Source organism: Lepisma saccharinum, chromosome 10, assembly GCF_977018435.1.
Source record: "Lepisma saccharinum chromosome 10, izLepSacc3.1, whole genome shotgun sequence".
Taxonomy (NCBI): Eukaryota; Metazoa; Arthropoda; class Insecta; order Zygentoma; family Lepismatidae; genus Lepisma; species Lepisma saccharinum.
The window spans coordinates 1,894,962-1,908,180 of NC_139238.1; the positions used below are offsets into that span (position 1 = coordinate 1,894,962).

Sequence of the window (13,219 nt, forward strand, 5' to 3'; positions counted from 1 at the left end):
GAACAAACCACAAACATTACAACACCTCACGGATAATATTCGTGCAGAAATACGGGCACTCGGACCAGAAGTGTTGACCCCTGTCATGCATCATGTGCTACACAGGTCCCGTATCTGTGAGGCCCATAATGGCGGACATCTACCTGAGATTATATTCAACACATAAGTGTAAACAATCTCCCATCCTTGGTCTTCAAGTCTGTGAAATCTCGTTGGAAACTAATGATCAATAAAAAGTTATAAGCCCTTCGTGACTTTTGACCCACCCTGTATATACAGGGGGATTCAGAATTCCTATTACACACTTCTAGGGTTTGTAGAGGGGACTTCGTAGATCAAGTTTTGATAAGGAACCCAGGTCCGGAAATGTACCGTACACAGATGACAAGATCACATAATATTACATCTCCCGCATCACGGTAGGCAACCCACATTGGCGGAGGACGACGTCTTCAGTGACCTGATGTCATGTGTGCTGTTTCCAACGTCCTCTCTGTACAATATGTTTACACAGCACATGTGGTCGCAACACGATGGCGCACCAGCACAATTTTCCCATGACGTCCGACAACATCTCAAACAAACATACAGGGACAGGTGGATAGGTCGCCGTGGACCAACTCCTTGGCCACAACGAACGCCAGATCTAACTCGTCTTGACTTTTCGTATGAGGCCACATGAAGAGTCTTGTTTATGAGAATCCTGTAGTGACCTGGTTGCACAAGTTCTGGCTGCAGCAGACACGATTCAGCACACAAAAGGTATTTTTGAGCGTGTGCATGCAAACATCCTTCGGAGGTACACTGTTTGCAAAGAACGTCAGGGTCGCCACATCGAGCAGCTCTTGTAGTGACGCAGGTAAAGCGGGAGATATGAAATTATATGATCTTGTCATATGTGTAGTAACAAAACGGTACGTTTCCGGACATGGGTTCCTTATCACAACTTGATCCACTAAGTCCTCTCTACACCCCCTAGAAGTGTGTAATAGGAATTCTGATTCACCCTGTATATACACACACTCACACACCTGTGGCGGTTACTCAGCTGAAGTACATGCAACCACTCTTTAATGTACAGTCAGCGGCAATAAAAATGGGACATCTAGATCCTGAAATACCCTCTTCACTGCAATGTGTTGTGTGTTGCCTAACTTTGCGACGATGAGCCAACTCCAATAGCAGCTCTTCAACAGGAAGCTCGTCATATTGAGGTACTGCGAAATCAGAGATCCCAGGTTCGAACAATGGTCACGTCAGTATCTTTGTGTTTGTCCCACCACCATTTTATCATCCTCATCGTCACGATTAACACAATACGTAGAAAAGCGACATAAAATATCCAAAATTGAAATGGAAACAGGAAATTCAGGTCGGAGAATGCAAGGGTTTATCCAGAAATTCCCATCTGCGAGTGTAAGTTTGTACAAGGGAGTTTTTAATGTAACCTTAGCGACAGAATTTTCCAAAATTCGGGCATTTCTGAATATACTCGTAAAATATGCGGTGTTAAAGAATTTAATTTTTGGGGTGGAATGAGAGATGTCAAGAATGTGTGAGGGAAATCACTGGAAAAGGGATTTTTTTCCCGTACAATTCAGCTTGCTCACGCCACGTGTCAACATATTTTTTTAGAAAGGTACTCAGCTTGCCACTTCAAATTATTCTCCAACACGTTTTAATCTTCATTTCTTGATCTGTGTATCGTATCTTTCTTTTGCTATTGTGTTTCACACACTATTTGTACTTCGATCAATTCAATGGATTCATAAATTCTTTGCGTTTTCTTCTTTAAGACACAATAAAATCATGAGATTACCATGACAAGAATAATATAAAATTTGACATTTTGGCAGTTTCAGCCCATGGCTGCATATATCAACTTTCTACGATGCGATGTACAGATGAAAATGAAGTTTACAACCTTTTCTAAAATTGCCCACTTGTGCCTTATCCTTGAAGAAAATAATTGATCTTAATGAAATACATATTTGCAACGTGAATACTTTTTGATATTATAATTTGGGAATTTTGAGCGAGAGCTAGGAACGTCACTGAATAAAGTCTGGAAACGTTTAGGTCAACTTTATGATCAGATAGGCTAATCGGGACTGAACGTACATTTTAAAGTGGGATACGGATCATCCCATAATGTGCTGCCATCTATGATCGGCCCGGGGAACCCTTGATTATAAGGCGATAACACTATCCACTTTGCGGAGCACACTGTAAAAAATTGTCGTTACTTTACATTGATTACTCCGTAAAAGATACAGGTTATTCACCGTAGCTTCATTCTACAGAATTTTCCCCGTAAGTAAGAGAACGTTCAAGACAGTGAATCCAACTTCTCTTTCACAAATACTGTATGCAATAAGAAATAAATGTATAAACACATTTTTTAAATGTTATAAAACATTTATCTGTGCCGTGAATAGTTATGATTGATCCTAAAACGTATAAACAGGTTAATAAATACGCTCTTAAAAGTTGCTACTCAAACTACAGTGGGTTGGCGCTACTGCTGTGATAGAAACAAATGCAACGCAATGTATGCCGAGAAGACGCCACTCGAGGCAAGGCATGGCGGCCATACTCTTTTAGAAGACAACAACCTCTAGTGTGTTCTGTGTTAGACTGTGAAATTATAAAAGTAAGTATTGAAGCCAAGGAGTGTAGTGTATAGAAATGAGTGTATTCAAAACCTTTGCAATTCGAACGTAAGATATACATATATTTTACAAGGAGGGAAGTGAAAAGTGCATGTGTAACTGAAAGTAATTCCTAATGCAGGAACACGAATCGTGAAATACAACGTCCCAACACCAGTTTAAATATTATCTCCATACAATAGAGCATATTAATTTTAGGCCATAATTTTAATATTTTTCGTGTTCATGATAAGGGGCTGCTTACTCTTGTAAGCAATGTTTTTTTTTATTTGTCCGGAAGTGTCAGTATTTTATTGCAAAAGCAGTGTTCTAACGAGTTTTGCAACCTGTTCGCATTCAAAATTTGCATTACCCTTGTATTTTGTATGTTGGGAAGCAAAATATAAACGGGAGTGACTATTTTCACCAGGTGGGGAAGCTAGCTTTTGAGCTATTTTCAACAGCTTTTAAGCTGCATGTCAGAGTGTTTACCAAAATAACAAATCCAAAATTCTTGACCTTTTTTTTCCTTTTTCTTAGCATGTATTTAATCACCCCCTACTTAGGTATGGTTGGAAATTAAGAAAAGTATATATTTTTATTCAATGAAAAACTTAACAAGAGATTTAGACTTGCTTTAATTATTAATGCTTCAGACTTCATCCTGAATGGGGAATGGCCATATTACTTTAAAATATTTTTACAAACCTTGACGCATGTAATACAATGTAATACTTAACAAATCGAAAAAAAATTAAATACAACTCAAGGCAATTTTATAAACACCAGTAGAGGTATATAACAATGTAAATTCACTGTAGTGTAAAAAATAGCAAAAATTCTTGACCACATGCATGATTTCTTGACTGGTAGACATTATGCATGTGCATCATCTACAATCTGGCCTGGCCTGCTAAATGGATGTGTGTATTCTTTAATTGATGTGTATGAAGTTTACATTGGTGTTCATTTACTTTCATTGTTAGGTTAGGCAGGTCAGGTTTAGGGCTATTAGCATTAAAATTACTTCTGTAAATACTTACCAACACCTGATCATGTAATTTCTGGTCTTGAGCACTTTATGCTATTCTCTCTACCTGATGACGCACCCATTTTTAATATAAAATAACTTCGTAGGAGTAAGTTCAGCAACACTGCCAATGAATGCAATAAAATAAGATAAAATACAATGTCATGGTATGATTCAGGTAATTACTTTTGCTGGTGCAAATACATATATGCTGTTCCTCAGCACCTGGTGAAAATAGTCGCGGCCAAATATAAATGGTGTTCACGTTGTTGTTTTAGTAGAATGTACCATACATTAATGGTAGACAATGGAATATTAATACGAGATTCATATTTTATCCTGCAAGAAAAATGTACATGTTAAGTGTAAAATGAATGTTTTCATCCATGCTAGTACAGGATTCCGGTACTGTTTATTATTGGTAGCCGATGGATGTCAAGTCTTCCTCATATATGCCTACTCTAACTTTTCAATTTTATGATGAACCAAATTCAACTTATTGGCACTTTTAGCACTTCATTATGTTAGCTCACATTAAATAACATTTTTAAATCTTTATTTCAGTGAATATCAGAAGCAGTCAGATCAAGAGGAAAGTACATAGTTAGACACCCAGTTGCAGATGTTGCTCAAATGTAAGTATAAATATTCTATCTAGTCAATACAGTAACAATTATGTGAATTTTTAAGAAGTTAGCTGTCCATTTCATTTTAATCTTTTTTTCTGGTTGCCACATAAGGGAGTTTCGTAGCCTTCTTCGGAGTGACTATTTTCACTAGGTGGTGAGGCTAGCTTTTGAGCTACTTTCACCAGATTTTAAACTGCATGTGCATGTTCTGCAACCTGACCTGGTCTGCTGCACGGATGTGTGTATTCTTTAATTGTTGGTGTGCATTTATTTTCGTGAAGGAGACAAGTACTTCTTTTCTGCACATCACAGAGTTGAAAATGCACCGCAAGGTGTTCTGATGTAGACTGGTCCTGCTAATATGTCACATACGTACGAAGGGGTATTACCTTCCTAAATGCTTTCATTGTTAGGTTAGGTTGGTCAAGTTTAGGGTTTTTAGCATTAAAATTGCTTCGGTTTGGTAAATACTTTCCAACACCTGATCATGTAATTTCTGGTCTTCAGCATTTTCTGCTATTCTCACTACCTGGTGACTGGTAGTCACACCCATTTTTAATTGAATATAACTTCTTAGCAGTACGTTCAGCAATACTGCCAATGTATATAATAAAATAAGATAAAATGCAATGTTATGATTCAGGTAATTATTTTGCTAGCAAAAATAGCCCTAGGTGCTGTTTTCAGCACCTGGTGAAAATAGCCCTACATGCTAGTCTCACCATCCGGTGAAAATAGCCCTACATGCTATTCTCACCACCTGGTGAAAATAGTTGTAGCCATATTTTTCTGTCATGATTTTAGAGTTCAAATGAGTGGAATGGTCATCCATCCATCTGTAGTCGAGTGCATGGAAACTTGTACAATTTTCTATACCATAATGACATAGAATAGGAACGGGATATTAGAAAACCGTTGATGCACATTTAGTATGTTTTGTATATGTAGAATACTTGAAAATAAATCTTTGGAAGTTAACCTAATATTTGTGACTGTTTTGCCTGAGCTAGATAATTGCTTACATAATTGAAATAATTTCACTTAATTGTATGTTGGGTATCCCCGATGGTGTAGTGCTAATGCTCTGTCACTTTGTAATGGAGGGGTCCTGGGCTCAATCCATGGTGCAGGCACATTACACAGTGGTTGGAATGCCATTTGTAACTGTGGGTAACTGTGGGTCCAGTTCCAATTGGTCTATCGGAGCATATGTTGTACGAAATGTATGTGAAGTGTATGTTTAAGATTCGCCCTTCCATTTTGACCATCACCTCTTTCCCCTTTGTGTCCTCTTAACTCCATTCTCTTGGGGAGAAGGGGATAGCTTTAACTAATGTGCATTACAGGCTTTTTTTTAAAAAATAAAGGTATCAATTATAAAATTTATGGTTTCTGAATTCCATGTTAATCTGCAACTCCTATTTTGCAATTGCTTATGCAAGTGAACAATAAGTGATGTGCATTGGTGCATGTGTGCTACTTTATTTTGGAGGGATATGTGCTTATTATTTTCTTGTCCCCTTCCTTGTACTCCACAACTTCATCACAGTTTTTGTGAAACGTTTTAATATGTAAGAAAAGCCGTTCATTACTATGAAAAAATCTAAAGTACTACAGTAGCAGTGTAATGGGGTGACCTTTTTAAAATGCATTAAAAAATATATACTCTCTCCACATACCATACCTTGGAAGTGCATTTGGGACATTTCATGAAAAGTGGTCCTACTCCATGTAAATAACGAAATGAATTAATCCAAAAAATATTAGTGTTTTCAATTGCATTAAAGTTTAAATGTTTGTGAATGCATATAATATCCATATTTCACAAACAAAAATTATTAGATCTGTGTATCCTATATGCTTCACAAACAAATGAAGTCACATTTTGCTACATTATTGAAGCAACACATATACCACATTTTTGATAATGCTTTTCATGCATTCAGGCTATGTCATCATACTCAAGTCTTTTCATTTGTTAAGACACACCACAAAATAATTCTTAATTGTATGAAATCAGTTCATTATGAAAATTTTAATCCAATTGCATGTCTATAATCTTATTTTTGTGTGAAATGTCTCGCAAGTAATGCTGGAATGCACCACGTATGCAGGCTGTGCCTGGATTAGGCTTTTATAATAGGCATGGGGATTTCAGGCCTCATGTGTGTGTTGTTATTTCTTGGATATCTGAAAGACTTTTTTCAGAGTGGCAAGCAAAACATATTTTCAACAAAAATATCTGCTTCTCAAAAACCACTGCTTCAGTTTGAAGTTCTTGTCTTCCTGCGATGACCATGTATCAGCCTTACATGTATGATTGTAATAATTAACACTGTGACTGAATTGAAATTATAGTGTGAAGTATAGTGGTGATTTAGGTTAGTATTCATTTTTCAGGTTGGTCGTACTGTCCTCTTGCCTTTCTTCCCTCACCCCTTTCAATATGTCCATTGACCTCATTATTGGTTTTAATGAATTAATTAATTTTAAGTACTTTATTTTAGCAAAATATCTCTGTTCCCATTATTGAAGGGCTTGCCCTCTTGTTTTGTGACAGGTGGAAATAGCCATTGTTCTTACATTTGTATAGTTATATTATGATTTCATTGAAGCAGGAATACGTAAACTTTTCAAATGAACTCTTGTGTAAAAAATTATACATGTATCTAATTTATGAGAAGAAAAAAAATATTATAATTGATTTTCTAGACAATTTAGGAAGGGAGATGCTGGAGAGGTAATTCTTACCTTCTCAACAATTGATCTACAAAGTGGCATAATGTACAGTGGGATCCATGAGTATTACCGTGCAAATTGTCCATGACTATTTTCATTAATTTTTCTCCTACATTCTCGTGTGTTTTTAAGCAATGGATTTTTATGTATGCTGGTGTAGAAGTTGTCAACAGCTTGTTTTAAGTTTTCTTTTAATTCTTGAAGCTCTTATTGGGTCAAATAAAGTGCGCGAACATGGTGATGGACAATTTGCATGGTAATACTCATGGATCCCACTGTACAAGTGTAAGTTTAGGTTAGAGAATGTACCCCCCCCCTCCTTCCACTCTTTCCTGCACACTTCTGACAGCAATGCATGCAATTACCATGTTCTTTCAAATTCAAATTTTTTATTTGCCTGGGAGATGAGAGATAATGTGTTGCAACCCAGAATTGTCTGCGACTACATTTGTAACACTATACAAGAATTATTAGTACTGCACATCCACTATTAAATGTTATAGTAGGGTTATTTTTATTTTGCTGTCCCTCCTCTCAAATCTATGTTCAAATGTAAAGTAATTATTTCACTTTGCAAGGGTAATGCACTGAGTTTCATATTTCAAATTTTCTTCCCCATCACTCTCTAGATTTGGGTCTGCATTTTCCAGTTTCTTCAGTTTAAAAGAAATGGAAGCAATTTGCATGTAATGTTTACATTTTGTTGTTTGCTTTGTCCTCATAAGCTAAATTTAGGGAATTTAGGAATTTACTGCACTTTTTGCAAAAAATATACTTCTTGTGTGCATCTTTGTTTATTTTATGATTTTCTTATAATTTCAGGTGGTAACTGAGGCAAAGAACCCATCACTCAGCAAAGAACAACTTTCCAGGCTAATATGAAGGATGCATATAACAATGGAATTTGTCAATATCATTTGAAATAAAGATGGCTTATTCTACATGATACATTATTTTTAATTAATATATATCCCAACAATAAAAATCACCATTTAGATATCCAGCAAACGTAGTGAAGCGAGAACAGTTAACCATTAAGCCACACAATAGCCTACTTTTTACCAATTTCTAATTTGGCTTAATGATTACCTGCTCTAACTTCAGGAGGTCCAGTTTGCTGTGTTTTCAATTGCTGATTACACTTGATTAATAACATAAATTTGCTACATTAACACTGGAAATCAATCTAAACCAACAATATTAAGGAATAACTGTGTGTCTGATGGTGTATTTGTGTGTCTATTTTTTTTCTTTTCATATTTCCCGTCCTATTTTTCACTGCTATGTAAACACTGGTAAGCATGAAACTTACACTCCTATGTTTCAATCAATAATAACAATAATGAAACTTATGCCCTGTAGTAGCAGCTATGTGCTTGGTGGAAGCATGATATATCATGCTATTCATTTTAAAACACGAGATGAACACTAAAATAGTGGTATGTTATTCGAGTATAAATTCTTTCATTTCTTTGCTTGTGTTTTAAAACTGAATATTATGCATTATGCTTTCAGGAAGCATGTATCTGCTGCTTTGATGTGTGAGTAGTCTCGGTGCTGAAAAAGTTATCTACAGTGTTCATATTTTGTTAATAGTTCAACTGTATGGTTAATCTGTGTAGATTTAAGGGAGTGTTCTGAAGTGAGAATGACTCAAACAGGCTCTGATTTACACTTACTCCTAGAAAAGTAAAATCCCCACTGCCCACAGGTTTCAATATTTCCTACCATGGATACTAGTGAATGTACATTGCAGGTTTACAAGTAAGTATTATATATTGTGATTTATTATATTTTTTTGCAAAAAATTATTATACAAAAGCTTAGCTAATGTATTTCAATGGCTTAAATTTATAATGTCAAAGTGATTTTAGTCACCATGAACATGTAACCTTTATAAATTCAATACATTGTGGAAAATAACACAGAATATAGTTTTAAGCCATTAAAAGTATGTTACTGTTAATATTGTTACAATGAAAAAAGAAGAAAAGCAAAGTACTGACTGTTGCTATCACAGGAAATTTTCTGTAAAATTACGGTGAAATTATAGCATCCTTCACTGTTGCTATCACGGGAAATTTTCTGTATTCGTACGGTGAAATAACAGTATCACTTACAGTACTTGAACCGTAACTGGAACGGTGAAATTTCTGTAATATTACGGTGCAATTTTGTTCATAATTACGGTGAAACCACTGTAATTTTACGGTGACGCCACTGGCGCCCGAGCTGCCGGTGAGGTCACCGTAAAATTACGGCTTTTTTTTTTACAGTGCAGGAGTGCCCATCCTCCCAAGGCCTATGACGCACTCCCACCAAAAAGGTAGAGCATTCGCCCCGCCCTCCCGTCCCTTTTATGCCGAATTATTTACTCAAATTATTTTGGTCACACAAAATTTGCGGGTGTCCCAGACATCTTTCCCTGATTACAAACTTTATTCGTATCCGCTATATGCAATGTAGAGATGTGAAAGTGGTGCCAAAATGTTGGAAAACTAACCACTTTTTTTGTTCCAGGTTTCAGTAACGTGGCTGTAGTGTAGCAGTGTCAGTGCCCAGAAAACCGGAAATGTTCACAAATCAGGAAAAAGCTCAGTGTGTCCCCTGGTATCATTAGGCAACAAAGCCTGTACAATTTGCACTTTGTATGCACGAAAAAATAAAGGTTTGTGTAAAATATCATAAATATAACTTTTTGGCCGATGTTTTACGTTGTTTGAAATCGCTGAGGTTGATGGTCGGCCACTTCTCGGTAAGCCAGCAACAGATTCTGTGGTCTTGAACTTGTCATACCACGACTTAATGCTCTCGACATCGGGCGGCATCTTTCCATACGTTGTTTGAAAGTTCCTCTGCACTGTTATTGGTGACCGGGTCTCGTAGCACACTGAGATTTTTCCTGATTTGTGAACATTTCCGGTTTTCTGGGCACTGACACTGCTACACTAAAGCCACGTTACTGAAACCTTGAACAAATAAACTTGGTTAGTTTTCCAACATTTTGGCACCACTTTCACATCTCTGCCTTGCATATAGCGGATACGAATAAAGTTTGTAATCAGGGAAAGACTTCTGGGACACCCCGTATAATACAGACATATTTAACCAACATACGTATGGTTACTTTAGGTACTTGAGGCTCACTTTCATGTTTGCTCACATACGTGATCGGTAAAAAAAACTCCTCAGGCTCACTGCCATTGTTAGTGTACTGAACCTTATTCTTAACAGTTTGTCTGCTTGACTAACCTTACATTAATACGAACAGAAGCCCCCCCCACCCCCCGCCATCCAAACCGATACTAAACGCATAAGAGGTGGTGTTTCATTTCAACCCCATCACCGCGATCACCCACAGGTAGCTAGAAAAACTGTACATAATGACCATAACTAAAAATCAATACCAAGTCAAACGAAATGATCTCCCCAATTCTTGTGTGAAGATATATAGAATTGGTATAAAATTTTGTCTCCCCCAAAAATTCCTATGATGCAGGCGCGGCATGGGCACCCTTGTTGTGGAGGAGGCTGCCTTGGAAGTGGATAGAAACAAATTACAGCAAATTTGAAAAAGCTTTATAAGAAAATTGGAGTCTACCGTATTACTATTCTTTCAGTGAAAATTACATGAAAATGTTCCCAGAAACGATTTATAAATATATTGTCGGCGCCGCCTCAGTGGCTCCCCCTGTTTGCGTTCCGCCCTGCGTTTCCGCATGCAATGTTGCAAGCTCTGTTATCAGCGATCCGTTCCCGGAAACCTCGCTCAGCGAATTCTTTCGAAGAGTTTCTTTTATTCCCGCCGCACGGTATTCAAGCTTTCGAGACAAAAATAGCTCCTTACGTCTGCGGGTCCTTCTTCTGCTCTCGCAAGGACTATGCTGCGTCAGGCTGCTGTATGGCTGGAAAGAGTGATTTGCAGATGTTTGGTGAGAGGTGAGGCTGGAGTGTGTCCCCGACGCTCAGTGGCGGACGGGTTTCTTCGCTGGAGATGGGTCATTGCCAAGATAGCTGTTGATCGAATGATTGAATTGAGGACCAAAAGTGGTAAACGTTGTACGTGCCAAAAGCGAAAGTATTGGGAAATCGCATAGTTCAGCACTACATAGAGGGCTACCAGCTACTTTTCACGTTTACCGCATTATCAAGCATGACACATTTCACAGTTTAACGTGGAAAACGGTGGTTCAATTATTGTGGCACTTACAGCGTTTACCAATTTTAGTCATCAATTGACTATTGTGGGTGCATCAGCACTTAGGCTATTTTGCACCATAACTAAAATAAACGTCTGGTGGCGATTGTGTGCCAAAACTAGGAGTACCAGCATATTTACTTTGCCTTGGTAGATAAGGTTCGGTGGCAAAAAGTGAGGGAGAGACTGCCCCCCACGTCCCCTCCTAATCGCCGCAACTGTGTCTGAGAACTAAAATAAATTCTTACCTGGGTTAAAAACTGAGGCTGTAAAGGACATATAAGGATAAAGCATAGGATAACACACACACAGAGTCCTACAGAAGATTATACTGGCTCTAGGTTCAGACGTCAGGGCCTTGTTAGTGTGTAAAATGCTGCAGACCAGGGTGTATTCCGTGAAAGTGAGCTTGACATTTGGGTGACACGTTTGGGTGTAGTACGTAGAAGGGTTACCCCTTACCCCCTCCACCATATCTGTGCCGAGCCATAACCTTCCCCCTTTGGCCTATCATTCCCAAAACGAAGATCGTCAAAGGCAGGGAAAGATGGCAAAACGAGGACTGCCCTTTTGAAAATCCTGGACACGCCACTGTCTGTGCCATAAGATTGTATGCGAACGTCAAGCTTCCGGCGTGGCCTAGACATTCGACACTAGCGCCACCGCTTCCAGACCAGAACATCAAGTACGGTGGTGGATTAGCGGAAGGATGCGCTCACTTATCGCACAATACTCTAGCAACCTTCGTGCCGGCCCTCGTGGCGGAGTGGTTATCGCATCGCGCTACGACACCAGGGGTCCCCGGTACGAATCCTGGCATGGGCATGGATGTTTGTGAGTGTCCATTCATCTATGTCATCACATCATCACTCATCCCCATCTTGGCAAATTAGCCAAAAGTGCCACAAGAAGCGAAGTAAAGTAAAGCAAATCAATCAATCAATGTAGCAACCTTCGTGTTCTGACTAGAGATGGGCACAAATTCCGGATAACGGATATCTCGGATGCAACGGATAATCCGGATAGTACAGATTTGAAGAAAGGATTTGTAGAAAATCCGTCCAGTGAGAAATGCGACCATGGCGAATAAAGAATATGCGGATAGTCCGTTAAACGGATAAAGATAAAACTATTCGGATAATGCGCACATTCGGATATCCAGACATTTCGGATAATAATAATAATCTGGGTATCGGATTTTATACAAATTCTTAATCGAATCTGTACTATCCGTATATCCGAATGATACGTGAATGGCACGTTGGTATTTGGGTGCCTTTGGGAAGGGCCACCACCTCTTACACCACAAAGCGACTATGAGGATGAGTAATGATATGATGCAATTGATGAAGGGACACTTAACAAAGAACGACCATTAAAAACCCGGGATTCGAACCTGGGAACCCTGCCGTCGTATCGCCCCGTGTACCACTCCGCTAAAATTTCGAGCAGAATATGCACGTAAATGGTGATACTGTTTTTTTGTTGAATTTAAGTCCTTACATGTTGATAGCAACATTATTTTGCTTTTTAAACTGAGAGAGCCGTGTGCAAAACAAAATTCTGGATTATCATCCCTCCCCTCGTAACTGCCTTTCTCTCGTCTGTTGTTCACTCCACAATGCAAGGGGAAATAATGCACACTGTGTATGAAATGGCGTTCCTCTTTCCCCCGAGTCGCTCTTATCGACTTTCCCTTGATTGGATTGATGTGGACAGGGCTTGGTGAATATTGGTCCATCACTTTGACATGAGTGGTCACAGACGTCACGAAAAACACGTGTGGAAACAGTGGTGGTCATGGCGTCCACTGCTTCAAAATATTTTTAAGAAACGAAGTCAGTCGGTTGGAATAACTGGGCATTTTAGAATACTTTTCATTGAAGGAAAATTCACTCTACCTGTTATCTAAATACAGACGATGCATCCGATAAACTTTTAGTCAAAATAAAAATACATTTAACTGCGTATT

General features: G+C 38.3%; 1 long non-coding RNA gene across 1 annotated transcript; it reads left to right on the top strand.

Annotated features, from left to right (window-relative positions):
* Positions 1-2,572: 2,572 nt before the first annotated feature.
* On the top strand, positions 2,573-7,972 carry LOC145994185 (uncharacterized). The gene is made up of 3 exons (XR_014442316.1): positions 2,573-2,653; positions 4,246-4,316; positions 7,872-7,972. It is a non-coding gene; the product is annotated as an uncharacterized LOC145994185 (long non-coding RNA).
* Positions 7,973-13,219: the final 5,247 nt, after the last annotated feature.